At 50.0% G+C, this 17221-nt stretch overlaps 1 protein-coding gene across 14 annotated transcripts in view; it reads left to right on the forward strand.

Moving 5' to 3' along the window:
* Positions 1-17221, forward strand: part of ATXN1 (ataxin 1) — a 416282-nt gene that overhangs the window by 216648 nt on the left and 182413 nt on the right. For 12 of the 14 annotated variants that reach the window (XM_086706199.1, XM_086706203.1, XM_086706202.1 and 9 more), the window contains one exon: positions 3935-3995. The exons of the other annotated variants lie outside the window; for them this stretch is intronic. The gene's annotated coding sequence lies outside the window, so the exon portion shown is untranslated. The remainder of the gene's footprint in view (positions 1-3934; positions 3996-17221) is intronic. 14 annotated transcript variants of the gene reach the window in all.

The raw sequence follows: 17221 nt of genomic DNA on the forward strand, positions 1-17221 counted from the left end.
CATTGCCAGAGGTATGCAGTTGGACGAAGATGTTAGAATTTAAGGCACAATTTTCCACGTCTCTACAGGTCTGAGATACGGAATGAGTATTGGGCCACCCCACGTGCACTATCAGAAGATAGGAAGGACCCTTTGAAAGCAAATTTAAGAATGCGCATCATTTAGCCTTGGAGACACAGCATAGCATACAGCGTGGCCCGACCCTTTGGTTCTTTCTCATGGAGAAAGCAGAGACCACAAGAGAGTTAAGCAAAGCGAAACCTCTGTTCTTATAAGACGTTCACTGTCAGATCTAGGGACAGCTCACTGGCTCCTGAATTTTGCCATCAAAGGAGATCTGTTAAGAGTCACACAGCCCATATTCTGTGCTTGAAAGTCCCTAGTGTGAGTAGCGGAGGAAATGTTTTTCAGATTCCATCCAGGGCTAAAATTTAAGATCTGTGTTCTTATCTCCTAATGTTGACTCTTCATGTGGTCAACACAGAACAGTAGAAGTCTCTTCCACGAGCACGAGTCCTTCACAGACCGTCACTTCCCCTAAAAATTGCATCAGCTGGACAGGGGATGGGTGAAGTTTGGGGAACTTTGGTTGGAAGGTAGAATGCAAAGTGGCCTAGCACCTGTTCATTGGCTGTTTCGGAAGTCAAACGGTGATGTCTCTCTTCTTTGTTTCTTCACGTTTGGTCTCTGTGGGATTTCCCAGTTGGTGTCAGAGCTGGCATTCCTCTGCTGCCACAGTTAAGTCCTGTCTTTCTCTGCTGCTCCCTGCCAGTCCCCCACGTCCTGCCTGCTTGTCCCGGCAGTGCTGGCAGTCCTTAGAAGGGTTGATTATGTTAACGACTGGAGGAGGAATTAGCACCCTTGCTCTTTGCCGGTTGTGGGGATACGTCCACTCCCGAGCCTCCCCTCAAAAGCGGTATTTTCCTAAAATTTTGCCAGTCCGTCGCATTTCGAGGTACGGCACGATTTTCTCAATCAGGGACGAGGATGTGTCGTGCAACTCAAGCAAAACTGTATCACGTATGTTTTAGCAACTCAACCATTCCCTTCAAGAAGGAAGCTAGATTAGAAATATGGAGGCTGCACAGACACTCCACCTCTAGAGGTTTTCTAAACATGGTAAATTCTGATTGTTTTTCAGGTTTTGAAGTTTATGTAACGCGATGATGATTTTTAAGCCCAGATCCACTCAAGGATCTACAATGTTCAGTTTACCTTTCTGTCATGAAGTAACTTTACCGTCATCACACTGAAACAGGACACACGGTTTTGTAGCTGGAGTAGACACCTCTATCCATCATTGGCCCCAGGCTTTGAAGTGTTGTCCCCTTCCGGTAGATTGGAAACTCGCTGAATGCTGTCCTTTGTGATATTATTCCCTGTGGTGTTAGGGCCGGTTTGTAGTCTTCTAAGGGACACCCACTCAAACCCAAACAATTTTTCGTGAAGACCTCTGGTGTTTATATTGTCTGCTTTTTCTGTATCTTGACAAAAATGTCAAAGGAAAGAACCATGTGCTACCGCACATGGTACCACATTTCTCATAAATGTGGGGCACTTTGGTAGACTGTACACTTAGCCCCTGTTTATCGAGTGGTTCATTCTTTCCACGCACTGCTCTTGTAGTTTAAGAATTTTGATGGTGGGACGCCTGGGTGGCTCAGTCAGTTAAGCGTATGACACTTGATCTCAGCTCAGGTGTCGATCTCAGGATTGTGAGTCTGAGCCCCACATTGGGCGCCACACCGGGCGTGAAGCCTGCTTTGAAAGAAATAACATTTTTAAACTGAAAAATTAAAAAGAATTATGATGGGGATGGATTTATTGATAGGAAAAGAGGTTTGTAATATAATAAGTAAAATATTATCAGGCTGGAAAACAATGTGAATACTACCATAGTATGCTATGACTAAACAATAAGTATGTATATAATTTTATTTATTTAAGTATACGTCTAATAAATTCTGTGCACTTGAGTGTAGGAGAGAGCCTAGAGCCTTGTGAGCCAAAATGTGCATAGTGATTGTTAGTGGGGCCTGCTGATTTGCTCCCTTTGGGCTGTTTCCTGGTGTATATTATCTAATTGTTCACGGTAAATGTTCTACTTTGCTCTCATTTGTCTCATCTAATTTTGAGGGGTTGCAGAGAAAGAGAATGCAATACAGGTGCTCACATTTTGATAAATTACGAAATTATAAAAATCTCTCCTGTGTCTTCTGGGTTGTTGCAGACAGAGAAATGTGTTGTGTCACCTAGCGTCAAAGCGTTTTCTTTTTCCTAAGTGCCTTCTACGTCCCGAGCACCCACCAAGAGCTTGAAACGTGATACATGGTGGGTACAAGTATTGCCCCTGAGGAAAGAAAGGGTCCTGAGCGTGTATGCGCCTTGAGTCCCACAGCTGATGTGCGACTGACCTGAGATACCGACTCGGGTCTGACTCCGAAAATCAGCTTTTCTGATCCCTGTGGTTCTGACTGTAGACATCTTGCCACCGTGAGGATGAAAACGGTTAATTTATGTGAGCAGATTATTAAAGTGTTGCTTTAAAAAGAAGGTGCTCAGAGATGGCACCAGCGTTGGACCCTCTTTTGCTCCTGCATTGTTACCCTGGAGTGTTTTCAGGTAGACCATGAACTTCTCCAGAGGCGGAACCACATGGTCTGGGGAGCCCTCCCGTCCCCCAGCACAGCCTGAAAGTCTAGGAGGCAGGTTTCTCTCTCTGTGGCTGGGAGGTGCGCCTTGGAGATTCTGAGACACTGGGTCTTGGGAATCTGCCACCCGTGGGTGTCCTGAGGAGGAGACTGTCCCTACTGTCTGAATGGCCACAGCGCTCTCTTCCTTGTAGGGCAAGAGAGGAGAAGCAAGCAGTGGCTTCTTCCAGCTCGTAGACTTACTCCCAAATGCTCTGGGATCATGTGAAACTTGCCACTCTCGGGAGCTAGACCAGCTCTGCCTCACGTTCCCTCCTAAGCCTGCAAAGGCGTCTTTGAAACAGTCTCTGGAAATTTTTAAAAACTTGGATCTTGAGCAGAGTTCCTTATGTGACAGAGATTACACAGCCTGTTGAAGTCACCCCTGATCTCCCTTCGTCTTTCAGGCTTCCGCTTCCAACATTCACATCCTCTCTGTTCTTTCCCACACTTGATCCCAAAACGCCGTGGCTTCTTCGTGGGATTACTCAGTCGGCCCGAGATGTGGCCTCCAGCGCCTCTCGACCAAGTCCACATTCCCATAGGAACCCAATTACAGATCCCTGTGGGGTTACTGACTTCAGCGGGGGGGTGCACGGAGTTGTGGGTGTACATTTTGTGGTGGGGAAGGGGTGTGGGGAGAGGGCACAGGGCAGTTACGGGTTCCCTTCATTAAGGCATCTTCAGTTAGCCCCACCGTGGGACCACAGACAGTCCACCTGAAAAATGGGATTTTAACAGATCCACCTGAAAAATGGTTTCCCCGGGCACCACCATATACATCACAAGGTTCGTGCATTTCGTGATAAAGGAATCTTGCACGGGGCGCCTGGGTGGCTCAGTCCGTTTAGCACCCGACTTCGGCTCACGTCATGATCTCACAGTTCATGGGTTCGAGTACCGTGTCGGGCTCACCGCTGTCAGCTCAGAGCCTGCTTCGGATATTCTCTCCCTTTCTGCCCCTTCCCTGCTTGTGCTCTCTCTCTGAAAAATAAATAAATCTTAAAAAAAAAATCATGCACATGCTTACTTTCTGCATATTAAATGTTGAAAGCTCCTGTTTTCAAAATCCATGTGGTTGCCCAAACAATCAGATGCCCACCATCCATCAGACAATTGCCATGCACCTACTAAGTGCCCAAGTGCTGGGAGCTGGGATTTTTTATAATCTCTAGGCCTGCACACCTGCACTGACCTCTAATACAGACTTCATGTTGTTCATTTAAAATCTTTTTCTCTTCCAGTTTTCCAAAGAAATTAGTCCTTTTTCTTGGTGAAAAGAAACCAGTCTGCCGTTTTCATAGGGTGAGTGACCCTTTGACTCTTTTCTATATTTTTACTTTATCTTTCATAATGTGTATGTATTTTTAATTATATTTTCACATCAAGATTTTATCCGGTTATTGTGATGCTCCAAGAAAAAATGCTTCATAGCAGGTGTTCTCTAGAAGTTTCTCCCACTTGGAACTAAAAGGTTCAGATCTCTTGCCTTCAGAAGGGAAGGCTTCTCTCTCGTATCTTTCTGCCGTTTCTTTTTGCCACACGCATGTTTTGCCTCTTATGAATTATTACCATCGTCGCTGTTACCTTGTGCAGCTAGCAGATAGGATTAAGAGAGAAGGCTCTCTTTTTCCCCCCATGACTTGCACAGAAATACAGCCGTGGGCAAGGAGAAACCGTCCGTTTTGTTCATATGACACACTGTGTCATGAGTATCGTGACAGGGAATAATAGGATGTGAACGGTACATGGGACCTTAGAGCCCACCTGGCAAAGGTCCTGTGCACAGATGGGGCAACTGAGGCCCAGAGGGCTTCTCATCCTCTGTCCAGGGGCTTCTCAGACAGCGGTAGAGCTGGAGTGATGAGATGCACTTGACTCCCAGCTGCGTGGTGGTTTCCCCTGCTTCCCCCCCCTCCACCGCCGCCCCCGACCCAACCCGACCCCACCCGGCACAGCACCGTCTTTGGAATCTCCTTTCTGAGGATACAAGGCTGCAGGTGGTTTGACCTGATAATATCCCTCTAAGGCACCTATCAAGAGGGATGCTGTTTAACTATTTAACTTTCTAGGAATCCTCCCTGGCTACTACCGAGAGGGGTTGGCCGAGCGGGCGTACCCGGGACACTCCCGTCACGGACCTCATCTGGGAGGCGATGTTTTCCTTTGCACCTCCCAAACCGCCGCATCCCCAGTGCTACGACACGAGCCCAGACTCAGCGGTGCGTCTGTTCTGCAGCTAGAAGCCGTGCTGCACCTGCAGGTGCGTGCTGGCCAGCTGCGGACCTGCACCCCCCCACCCCCACCCCCACCCCCCGGGACTGTCTGCACCTGCAGAGTAATGCCTAACAAGTTCCTGATGGTGCAGTACAGATTTGACCTGCAGTTGTAGACACTTCCGGAGAAACATTTCGTCATTAAAAACAAAAAAGGTCGTACTGGTTCTCACATGAGAGTGCTGTTGTGGAGTACAATGGAGAGAGGAGTGAGACAGTGATCGTCCTCCGGAACCCCAGAAGGCGGGCTGATCTGCGGTCCTTGCAAGGGTGCCTGTGCTAGAGCTGGCTCTGGACCGGGTTCATTGGGGTCGGAGAGCCAAATGCGCGTATTTCCAAAGCATTCCGTCTCAGCGCGGGATGGTCCAAGTGTAGTATTGAGAAGCTGTGTCTATTGTTTCGTCCCACTTGGCAACTTAATCACCTTATCGTAATGAGTGGGAGCTTCCTTTCCACCCTAACGGGAGTCATCATTAAAGAACTCAATGGCTTCGTATTGGGGACGGAGACGGTTTGATTTCTAATGGAATCGGGAACATGGCTTTGCTACTTCACTGGCGATCATCTGCTTCCTACCCTAATCCTGACCCTCTTGTCCCGTCCCCAGATGCACGGAGCGCAGGAATGTGTATTTGTTAGGGGGCGCAACTTGAAGGTTTCCATATTCTCATCTTACCCAAGAAAAGCCCAACAGCTTTATCCCCAGAGCACACACCCCCGTATATAATGTGGGGACGTGAGGTCCCCTGCTTCCTGGAGAACCCAAGGGTCTCTGTGGGATCAAGAAATGGATAAGACTAAGATAGACGGCAGTTAAGGGCCTCAGCAACGTGGGGAAGGGCCAGATCCCACACCTGCTTTGTACTTTTCATTTAGAGAAAGAAAGAAGGAAAGAAAGAGGAAGAAAGAAATAGGAAGAAAAAGAAAGAAAGAGGAAGAAAGAGGAAAGAAAGAAAGAAAGAAAGAAAGAAAGAAAGAAAGAAAGGGAGAGAAAGAAAAAGAAAGAGGGAGGCAGAGAAAGAAAGAAAGAAAGAGGAAGAAAGAAAGAGGAAGAAGAAGAAAGAAAGAAAGAAAGAAAGAAAGAAAGAAAGAAAGAAAGAGGGAGGGAGAGAGAGAGAAAGAAAGAAAGAAAGAAAGAAAGAAAGAAAGAAAGAAAGAAAGAAAAAGAAGGAAAGGGAGGGAGAGAGAGAAAGAAAAAGAAAGAAAGAAAGAAAGAGGGAGGGAGGGAGGGAGAGAGAGCAAGCAAGCAAGCGGCTGCTAGTGAGGCCTGAAGCGAGAATGGTAAAGCTGGGGGGGGGGGGCGGACCACTTGGGGCTACTCGGTCCCCACCGGGGTCACGAATGGCGCGAAGCTGACAATCAGGAGGCGTCAAATCATCCCCCCAAATACTGCAGCCTGTTGACTGTGACCAGTTGCAGGGAAATTGAACAGAAACGGAAGCCATGCGTTTCCTACTTAAAAAGCGGGTAGGGGCCGGTCCCCACACTTGGGGTTTGGACCACGTAGGCCCACGTGCCACGTGCGTGGACACCTTGTAGAACACGAGCGGCTGGGCTCCGTTTCATGGTATGCGGAGGGCTGGACCCTGGAACAATACTGTTGTTGTTTCCGAGCTGGAGCAGTGCCGTCGATGGTATCCCTTTAAGGGAAATCCAGGGAAACGCGCTTGCCAGTGATGTGATTTTCTTTGCTGGAGGCCAAGTCGCAATGGCATGTATCGGTTCCATAGCAACATGTCTGTGCAGCCAGAAAAAATATAATGACCGTGGCAGCCAGCGTATCCCGGGGCAGGATGAGCACAGCCCCGATGCCCCTTTGGATCCCCCGCGCCTCACCCGGGCCGGCCTCCCCCCTCCTTCAGCGCGTCGGGACTGCGTGATTGTTACTAACTGACCCTGCTGTTCACGCTCGCCTTGCGGTCCCCGTCCTGCTTCTGGCTGGAAAGTGGGCAGTGGACCGGAGCGAGTGGGAAATCTAGGGAAACAGAGAACCCTTTTACTGTGCTCCTCAGATTCAGGAGACGCTTTCCAGGGTAGAGCGTGATGCCAGGAGGCCAGGCGCAGTAGGACTGCACGAAGAAGTCCAGGGCGCATCGCTGGTTTTCTAGCAGCTTCCGCCAGAGGTGCAGTCTCTGAGTGTGGTTCCTCCAGCACGTTTTAACCTCCAGCTAGGGTTTTAACCTCTCTCTGATGTTTTCCTGTCTATAAACTTCCCCGTGAGGGGCACCTGGGGGGCTCCATCGGTTAAGCGTCCCAACTTCGGCTCGGGTCATGATCTCGCAGTTCGTGCGTTCGAGCCCCCCGTCAGGTTCTGTGCTGACGGCTCGGAGCCTGGAGCCTGCTTCGGATTCTGTGTCTCCCTCTCTCTCTCTCTCTCTGCCCCTCCCCTGCCCATGCTCTGTGTGTGTGTGTGTGTGTGTCTCTCTCTCTCAAAAATAAACATTAAAAAATAATAATAATGTAGAACTCCTCCATGAAACCATTGTAATCACTCTTGATTTCAACAGATGTTCCTTTCCCCTGAACTCCCAGAGCATTTTTAAAAATCTTTACCATCTATTTGACAGATGTCTTGTATTTCCTTTTTTCATGCTTTGGGGATCTGAGCAGTCTTTCAGATAGAGGGTAGGGCATTCAAGGTCAGGAACCAATCATCTTAATGTTTGTCTTCCTTCCTTCCTTCCTTCCTTCCTTCCTTCCTTCCTTCCTTCCTTCTTCCTTCCTTCCTTTTCTCTCTTTCTCTCTTTCCTTCTTTCTTTCTTCCTTCCTTTCTTTCTTTCCTCCCCTCTTTCCCTCTTTCCTTCTTTCTTTCTTCCAGTTCCCCAATGCTCAGAACTGAGCCCTGTAGATAGTAACCAGGCCATGAATATTTCTTCCTGATAACATCCTAGTCCCATCCTGTCTCATAAGGAAGTTGTGAATCAAGCGTGCGAACACATGGAAAGTGCTTTTGAATTCGTCAGAGAAAAGATAAATTCAAGGAATCCTTTTTCTAGCATGGTTGTAAAAAAACGTGTAGATATGCAGTCAGAAGGTAACACGTAAAGATTTCACATTCTCTCATCTTCCTCCTTGTGGCTGCCACCCATGAAGTGGGCGCCCTGGGGTTTGATGCGGGTGCTGAAATCGTCCCTGTTCTCCCCCCATCCCCCAGTATTTGCTCCCGCTATTGAATTTGCCTTATTATACCATTCGGGGCAGACTTCTCAGACACACCCCTGGCAATGTCTTTGGAGCTATTAAGTAAAAGATTTGAAAGATTTTTTTCATTAAGGTGACAGGTTTGATAGATGAGGATAGTGGTTCCTAATTTAGTTTTGAGGTCTGTTGAGGGAGGGAAGGTTTTTATCGGATGAAAACTTTTATCTTAATAAGAGTGCCCTTCCCTTCCCAAGTTCTGCGGCAGCAGACAAATGAGACTAAGCACAATAAGGCACGTGGAGGCCAAAATGCACCTGTGTGACAGCTAACAGCGACGGAGTCAGAAGCTGTGTCTTAGGTTGAAAGCCAGACATGGGCCTCCCGCTCCCTCGTCCCCAGTCTGGGTCTAGAACAGTCCACCTGCAGGAAGATTGTGAGTCTGTGGGCCACTGTCTGCGGGAAGAAGGAAGGAAAGCGTGCTCAAAATTTTGAGTCTACTCAGTGGTAGATGAAGTCCAGCCGGTGGGGTGAGAGGAGGTTCGGGGAAAAATCCGGCATGGAGGACAGAGGGGACAGTGGCTCTGCTTATACCTCTCATGCTGTGCGCGCTACTCTGGGCAAGCCATCCCCAGCCTCACTCCAGACATCGGAGCCACTGTGTTTTCTCCATAGCTCTTTGATTTATAGACTTGTTTACTGGGTTTCCTGTTCATCTCCTCGATTAGAATGTTAGCTCACTGAAAGCAAAAACCCCGTCAGTATCCTCAACTGCCGCATCCAAGTACTTAAAGCTGTGCCAAGTTCATAGGTAGCGTTTGATAAATATCTGTTAGATGAGTCAGTGGGGTCCTACGCCTCTTCTCACGTGCCTTGATTGCCTGGATGCCCCCGTGCCCTCCCCTGCCTGGCAAATACCCGCTCGTCCCAGGAGACGAGCTATCGTGTTCTCTGCAGAGCCCTTCCTGGCTTCCCTTCTTCCGAGGGGCAGGAGCACCTTCTTGTGTGTAGCTCACCAGTTGCCGGCAGTTGCACACGGCAGGTGTGTGTGCGTGTGTGTCCATGTGTGCGCGTGGGACGGTATCTGCCGTGTGAGTGTGTGCATGCGTTTATTCTCTCTCTCTCTCTCTCTCTCTCTCTCTCTCTGGCTCTTGGACCCTTCGGTTCACTTATTTGCTTATATATTTATCACTGTTACTAGATTTTAAACTCCTTGGGGACGGGACAGCCTCTTGTTCTTATTCATCCTTGTCCCTCTAACATCTGCCATATAGTAGGTGCTCAGTAAATAATCGTATTAGCATTCAGAGTACTTACACCATGCCAGGAACCACTATATTCTAGTACTGACAACCACTTTCCCAGTACCATATATATATATATATATATATATATATATATATATATAGCTGGTATGATTCTTACAACCACTTTACAAGATACATTTTTTTTTTAGTTTATTTATTTTGAGAGAGAGAGAGAGAGAGAGAGAGAGAGAGAGAGAGAGAAAGTGCATGCGCATGAACGGGGAGGGGCAGAGAGAGAGGAGAGGGAGAGAAAATCCCAAGCAAGCTCCGTGCTGTCTGCTCGAAGCCCGATGCGGGGCTTGATCCCATGAACCTTGGGGTCACGACCTGAGCTGAAATCAAGAGCCGGAAGATTAACTGACTGGGCTACCCAGTCGCCCTGAGATGCATTTTTAACTCCTGCCTTACAGGGGGGCAAACGGACGGCACGCAAAGAGATAAGGTGACTAGTAAGGTTCTCACAGCTAGTTGATGCCATAGCTGTTCTCCTCTGCTGACTCTCGGAGAATGATCGTATGCTTAAACAAATGAATGAGAATCCTAGAAGCCCAGACCGATCTCATGTGATAGGGCCACAGACACTGGGATCCACAAAATCAGTGAGGAAGAAACGATTAGCAAACAACCTGTGATTAGCCATGGTTGACATAGAATCCTGAGGCCAGGGCTGCCGTAAATCCACACATGAACCCCTAAAGTCTTACTGTAGCTATCAAGCTTAATTCATAATTATCCATGCCAGCCAGCATAGTGGTATTGGTTAATGAAAATAAACAACTGCCATTATATTGGGGGAATGATTTCCCAATATTAGGGAATTATTCCTAATATTTCCTGATTATTTCCTAAAATATGAAGTCATTAGTCATGAATTAAACAGTTGCTGTGTTTAAGGCTCATGCCCAAATTTGGAGGGAATGGTGGGGATGTGAGCTGGAGGGTAAAGAGGAGAACCCCAGAAGTGTAAACCAAGGTCACTGTATATGGAGGGCTCCAGCCTTGTTGGAAGGACAGGGCATGATCCCAGGCAACGTCAAGGAGATTTAAAGAAATTAAGGGTGGTCCATAGGAGAACCATCACGAGGCATTAGTACACATGCTTGTTTGCCAGATGGTAACATTAGAGAAAATGGAAGCTGTTGTATTAGTCAGGGTAGGGCGGGGCTGTGCTGCGTGAAGAGTCAACCCTATAGTCTTCACAGGTTTAGCTTTCACTCCTGCAGGGTCCGCTGTGGATCCGGTGAGTCTCCAGTCCTCCAGGCATCGCCCTGTGGTGCAGCCTGCTCTGCTCTTTTTATGCGGCTGCCTAGCGGTCTCCTTCGTGATCACAGGGAAGAGGGAGAAGCTGGACATTTGCACCAGCAATGAAACGCTTCAGAGCTTTGCCCTGGAAGCGACACACGCCATCTGCTGTGCCCAAGACACTGCTTCCAGCTTTTTATACAGCTCGTATCATTCTAGCCCTCTCGTTCATTTTTGTCTCTCTCCCGCCCAGCACACAGTAGGTGCTCCATGAATATTTGCAGGCTGAAAGAATGAGTGAGCATAGGAACGAACTGTCACTCACGCCTGATGGTATTTATAGCAGTAAATGCATATGGCGCCCGGAAGCCCAGACTTGGTCAGAGGGTTTTACTAAAATTAAAAGAACATGCGAACAAGCCACCACATAGCTAGCGTTAATGAGCCATGGTGAACGGAACATCATCAAGACACGGGCAGATTACATCCAGTAGGGCCGGTGGTTGGGCTCACGCCCAACCTTCAGCCCCGCCTCTTAACCACACCGCTGTCTAACTGTCCACAGTGTGACTTCACAGTTCACGTGTTGTCTGGTGTCAGCCTGCCTTTTCTTGCCTTGTTCTTTTTTTTTTTTTCAATTTTTTTAATCTTTATTTATTTTTGAGAGAGGGACAGAGACAGAGCATGAGTAGGGGAGGGGCAGAGAGAGAGAGACACACACACAGAACCCGAAGCAGGCTCCGGGCTCCGGGCTGTCAGCACCGAGCCCGACGCAGGGCCCGAACCCACAGACCGCGAGATCGTGACCTGAGCCGAAGTCCGACCGAGCCACCCAGGCACCCCTCGCTTTGTTCTTCTTGAATGAGGTAGGGATCACTGCCCTTATTTAAAAATTAAGAAACTTAATGAGGGAGAGAGCAGTTAATCTGTCCAGAGTGCTTCCATGATTCCAGCCCGGGTGTCTTTGACCACGCCGCACCGTCTCTGTCCTGTATCAGGCTCACACCTTCACCCGCTGCCTCACCTCCTAGGGTCCTGGCGGGTACGCGGCAGCCCAGCTCCCAACCGGAGCGGGGACTGGAGCAGGGTTCAGACAGGAGCAAAACATATACTGAGCGAAGCACACGGCAGCTGCATGTGAAAAATAAACTGGAAGCTGTATGTATGAATCAATACAGGATGGAGAGTGTATGGAAAGAAAGCAGAAAACTGCCTTGGGAAGGTAGTGTGGAGGTCACAGCGCACGTGTCAGACCAAAGAATGGGTCTCTCGACCACATCTCGCTACGTAGCAGTTGGCCAAGAGAAACCAGCGCCCAAGGAGGCACCCGTGATCATGACCGCTAACCAATCCTAGAAAACGGTGCTTGTTTATTCCCGGTGTGGGGTGGGGGTGGTGGACAGGGAGGGGGCTGAGCCCTCTGCCTGTCAGTGTGTACACATGAACGGGGCAGTGCTGTGGAGAGGATCCTGAATCGGGGGTTGGTGGTCCCTGGAGGTTTTTGAGCAAGCCGGTGATGTGACCGACCGTGTTGCAGCGAGATGAGCTTTACCGCTGTGTTCACGGCCCCTGAGGTGGTGGGGAGAAAACCAGACACGGAGGCCCCGGTGAGGAGGTTATTAACAAGCATAAGGAGCTGAGATTTTGAGAGCTCATGTGGGGGCGTAATGAAGGGACAGATTTGGGAGACGCTGGAAAAAAGAGCCGAGCGACAACAGCATGATCACTTAGACAGAAGAAACGGGCTGTGCAAGGTGTCCTCCCTTCTGTAGGTTTTGGGCTTATCTCAGTGTCATTCCGTGGGTTGGGGCTTCCCAGGTAGAACCACAGCATAACCGTGGACCGACGCGAGCCTCTTGGAGTGACTGCATTATCGTGGTCACCCCCGCCTTTCCACGATCTCTTCCTTCCCCTGCCCCTCCCTCCAGGAGGTCTAGGATTAAATCTTAAATCGGCAGCAAACACAGTGTTAGGCTGAAATTTCGTCGCCATCCTGGCCCTCTAGTGGAGACAAAGTGGTTGAAATGTGGGCCAGCAAAGTAAAATTCGATGTGTGGTTCTGCGTCTCACCCCCAAGAAGAGGGGGGCTCCCGGCCCACGCCGTGAAACCTCTCTGGCTCCCGCTGGCTTGCCTTGCTGTTAGACACAGCCTCCCCACGGCTCTGGGAAACAAGTGGGGGTGTTTTGCTGGTTAGTCCAGCTTTTGCACGGATTTTCTGAGCCTCGCAAGGCCACCGCACACTGCTTCCTCAGTCCTTCTGGTCCGACGGGAGAGCCAGGCTTGATTTGAGAGACAGGAGAGAGAATGCTGTGTGACGGACGGCAGAGAGGAGGAAGGCACCGCATGCCGTTATCCTTGCTAGGGTTCGTCACGTCCCCTCGCATGGGTGCAGGTGTCTAGGGCCAGAGGACAGTCTAATGAGACAAGGTGAGGCGGTGTGCAGCCCGCAGGCAGCAACTCTTAGCTCAGAGGAGCCAGAGAAGAGTGCCCGGCCTCCATTACCCCCCATCTCTTTTCCCTGAACGTCGGCTGATGCCAGCCACGTGCTACCGGGGGAGAAGGGAACTCCTAACACCTCGTCCTTTCCCCCTGCTCTGTGAAGCAGGCACCTTGGCCAGAGGTGCAGGAAGCGTAACAGAGCAGGAGGGCTTTGAAGTCTCTGCCCTCTCCCGCAGTTGCCCTTGGCCCTCCTGATGCCGTGGGTGTTGGTTAGACCCTCCTGCTTTCCTTGCTGCTGTCTTCTACACAGCCCCTCCCCCTTCCTACAGCTGGGCAAGGCATAGAGCCCCCTGGGCGTGTCAGACACATGGCCTTCCAGGTCTTTCCAGTGCCTCTTATGGGCCCCTTAATTCTCCGTGAGTTCTTCAACTGATCTCTAAGTTCCTTTGGAGGAGCTAGATAATCCGGACCTTTTATCATCTCAGGGGGAGGTGTATATTTAGACGCATGGCTAACCTATGAATAGACTTCGGTATTGTGTGTTGCACGAGAAGGTAGAAGCCGGCTTTAATTTTTGTCCCCCATCTTCCGTAGCTTGGAGAGGCAGTTTCGCACTAGCCCTGGAGACTTGAAACGTCCCGAGTCTCCAGTGATATCTGTATTCTTTTGATGTAGTCTACGTGGAAAGTAAAGCAGGGTCGGGCTGGCGAGCAAGCTCACCAAAGCATCTGGGGGCTTTTGATCGCTTTCCATCAGGACGAATGGTAACCTGTGTCCCGTCAGGGTGTGTCTGAGAGGCCGTTCGTGGTTTAACGAAGATCAACACGTTGCTGGGTATTTAATATGTCTTCCTCAAGTCAGGAGCTGAAACCTTGAGACCTGAGATTAGATCGGCACAGAGGGGACTCTGGACGCCTCCCCCTCCCCACCCCCCACCGTTGGCCGCACCTCTGCGGTATGCTCGCGCCGAAAGGACTGATGCCGAAGACACGCGCAGCTTGAGCCCGACGGGGCCCTCACCCGCGCCTCTGCTGTGTCCTGTTTGGCCGGAACAAACCCACGCGGAAGGAGGGCACGTGATGCCAGCCACCACATTCCTAGAAAGCGACGCTTGTTACTCACTTCCGGTTGGGTGCCGATGGCGGTGGGCACAGGGTCCCAGCCGCCGTCCCCGTCGCTGTGGTGCCTTCCGCCGAGGCTTCCGGCTTTGGTGCCCGCCCTGCCCTGCTGTCGCTCATGGTGTCTGGAGACCCGTGGACGGGACCCTGAGAAAGCAGGTCGCAGGGCCCGCTGCACACATTCCTCAGCCCCTTCTGGTCCTCTTGGCTTTTTGGGGACATATTGGGATGAAAAAAATAAAAAAGCTTGCCTTCTAAACTTGTTTCTGTCTTAAAAGGGAGGGCCTCTCAAGTGCTTGGAGCTTGGAAGTGCTGTGTTGTTTTTTGGGGGGTTGGTTTTTTTTTTTTTTTTTTTTTCATTTAGTATGTGCCGACTTCATCCTCGGATTACGGGGTGCAGGCTCCTAGCAGAGCGCCCAGTAAGCACAACGCTGGCTTTGGTTTCCATTTAACGTGCACTCCTTTCCGTGGAGTTGAGAGGTGACGGGAGATGTTCCTGTTTTCGCGTTCTGCTATTTCCTGGTGCTGTCAGCATAATGCATTGCGCGGCTCCAAAGCATTTCAAGCAAATTGTGTCTTCTGCGGGAGCTATTTACGGGTTCTCAAACAAATGGTGCTTTCTGGGGAAGGAGAAGTATGTATGAAAACTCTGTGGCAGAGCCCTTTGTCGTGCGGCGTCGGGGCAGAACTTCTGAGGAGCTGGCTTTGAGGGGAAGGGCATCCCCACCACCCTGAGGCACAGTGGAGGGCGGCCCTCCTGCCTTGTGCTGCCAGCTACCATCTGGCCGCCTCAAGGGCACCCCGCCCGGTGATGAAACCCCAGAGTCTGCACAGAGATTCGAGGGGCCTGGTGAAGAGCAAGACGGAGGAGAAGTCAGAGCCTCCCCCTTAGGAGCTCGGAGCAGGAGGAAGCCAGGCTGCCTGGGAGGCCCCTCTGGGTGTAGGCAGCCACTGAGGCCTCGGACGGACATGCTCACTTCCCCCTGGTGCCCCTCAGAGCATGCACTGTCGCTCCAGGCCTCCTGCCCTCACTGCCCTGACCCCTGCTCCCCGGGAAGCACTTTCGCAGTAGACGTAAGATCAGCCCGAACGTCTGAGAACACGCGTACGCAGTCCTGAGAGGAGATGGAAGTCGTGTGCTTTTCGGTCGTTGCTGCTGAGGTGATTCCGAGGGAGAAAAGGAATCCCGGAAGGTTGTGGACGTCTGAAGGGTGGAAACAGCCACCTGAAGGCAGTGTTGCCTGTCACCCCCAGTCCTGCTGGATGCTCCAGTTCAGGCTTACTCACTTCAGCGGCCATTGTGTTCAAAGACAAAGGAGGTTAGGTGTTGTGTCCGAGTCCCGTCCCCGAAGCTGTGAGCTCCCTGCCCATTTAGGAGGCGGGAGTTGTCAATTCACCAGCAAAATAGCCTTCCCTGGGAGGGATGGGTTCAGGATTGTGTTCGCGTTGTCGTGCCCTCTAGCGGCCAGCATGGTGCCCTTTCTGAAGGCCTTTCCCGGCTTCCACAACTCCCTAGAACCTCCCCACGTGAAACGCCCCCTTCACAGTGGTTGAGTATGTGTCCGCTCAAGTCTGTCTCCTGACTGTGATTTGTCTATCGTGTAGGAAAAAGAAATCACAAGCTTTGTTAACAGAGCAGAGAAAGGAATGCTATCGTTCCGTCAAATCGGGGTACGTCTTACTACGGCACATCTGAATTCTAAACCTACTGGATGTGACACAGGAGTCTAAAACTTCAATGTGAATATTTTCACAGCCAACTGATGCATTACAGGAGAATTATGCCACTGGCAGTAGCGGGCCAGCCCTGTGCTGGCTTCCCACCCACAAATAGACACGCTTCATGAAACCGCAAAAACGTTCTCAGCCATTTAGTTGGCCAACGCACAATTTGTTTTCCTTCCTCAGAAGGTTGATATCGTTAACCGTCTGCTGTCTATATAGCTTTGATATGGTTTTATATAGGGAAAGCATTAGTCACTCGCAATTATCTTTGAATGAATTATGTAAATCATGTTTTGGTTTTGATACTTTGTTTTTCCAGTCAATTCAACCGGAGAAGTGGCTACTGAGTGGATCCTGTGAGCTTGGCCATGTACGTAGGAAGCACCTAGGAATCTTATGAAATGCAGCTTCTGACTCTTACGGGTCCAAAGTGGAGTCTAAGATCCTGCATGTCTAAGACAGTCCCAGATGACATCAGTGCTGCTGGTCCCGGGACCACAGCACAACGAAGTGATAGGTGAATAACAAGGTGATCAGTGATGGAGACAGACAGTCAGTCTGTGCCGGTAAAGGGCCTGGAGAAAGTTTACAAGTAATTATGGCCTTAAGACAGAATGTGACAATATGTATGATAAAATCGAAAACATGCGTTCTATGATGACTTCTGACCGGGAAGAGCGGGGACATCTTCGTGGCGAAGTGATTCTCAAATTGGACTTGAGATGTGGGTTAATTTGCAACAGGGATAGGGAGGTGGGTGTGGCAAGGGCAAATGAGTCAAAAAGCACAGATTCTGGAGAATGGAGAGTATGTGTGGGGGCTAAGAAGTAGCCCATTTGCCTGTGATGGGGGAAGCATGAGATACAGTCAGAAAGGCAAGTTGAAGTGCTAGTGTGGACTGTCAGGTAGTCCAGGATGAAAAGTCTGGACTTCATTCAGGAAGCAAAGAGGAACCAGCAACAAGGGATTTTGAACCAAGAAGGTAAATTGATTGAAACTGGGAGGATAGACTGGAGTGGGGAGTGATGTCATTTTCCAGACAGGAAGGGATAGGACAGACAGCATGAGGAATATTCGCATCTGGAAGAATGGAGGGTAGAGAGGGTGTGGAGAGAGAAGGATCAGAAGGCTCCCAGGAGGGTCCTGGATGGTCAGAAATATGGTTGCACAGTGACCATAAATGGGAGAGTCAGATGAGCTGTTGTGCACGTCTGAGCAGAAAAATGACCTGGGTGAACACACAAGTGTCACTTCCAAGAGGCTTTCCTTGTCTGTCCTGTCTCAA

This window comes from Puma concolor, chromosome B2, assembly GCF_028749965.1.
Source record: "Puma concolor isolate L17-30 chromosome B2, mPumCon1.1.hap2, whole genome shotgun sequence".
NCBI lineage: Eukaryota > Metazoa > Chordata > Mammalia > Carnivora > Felidae > Puma > Puma concolor.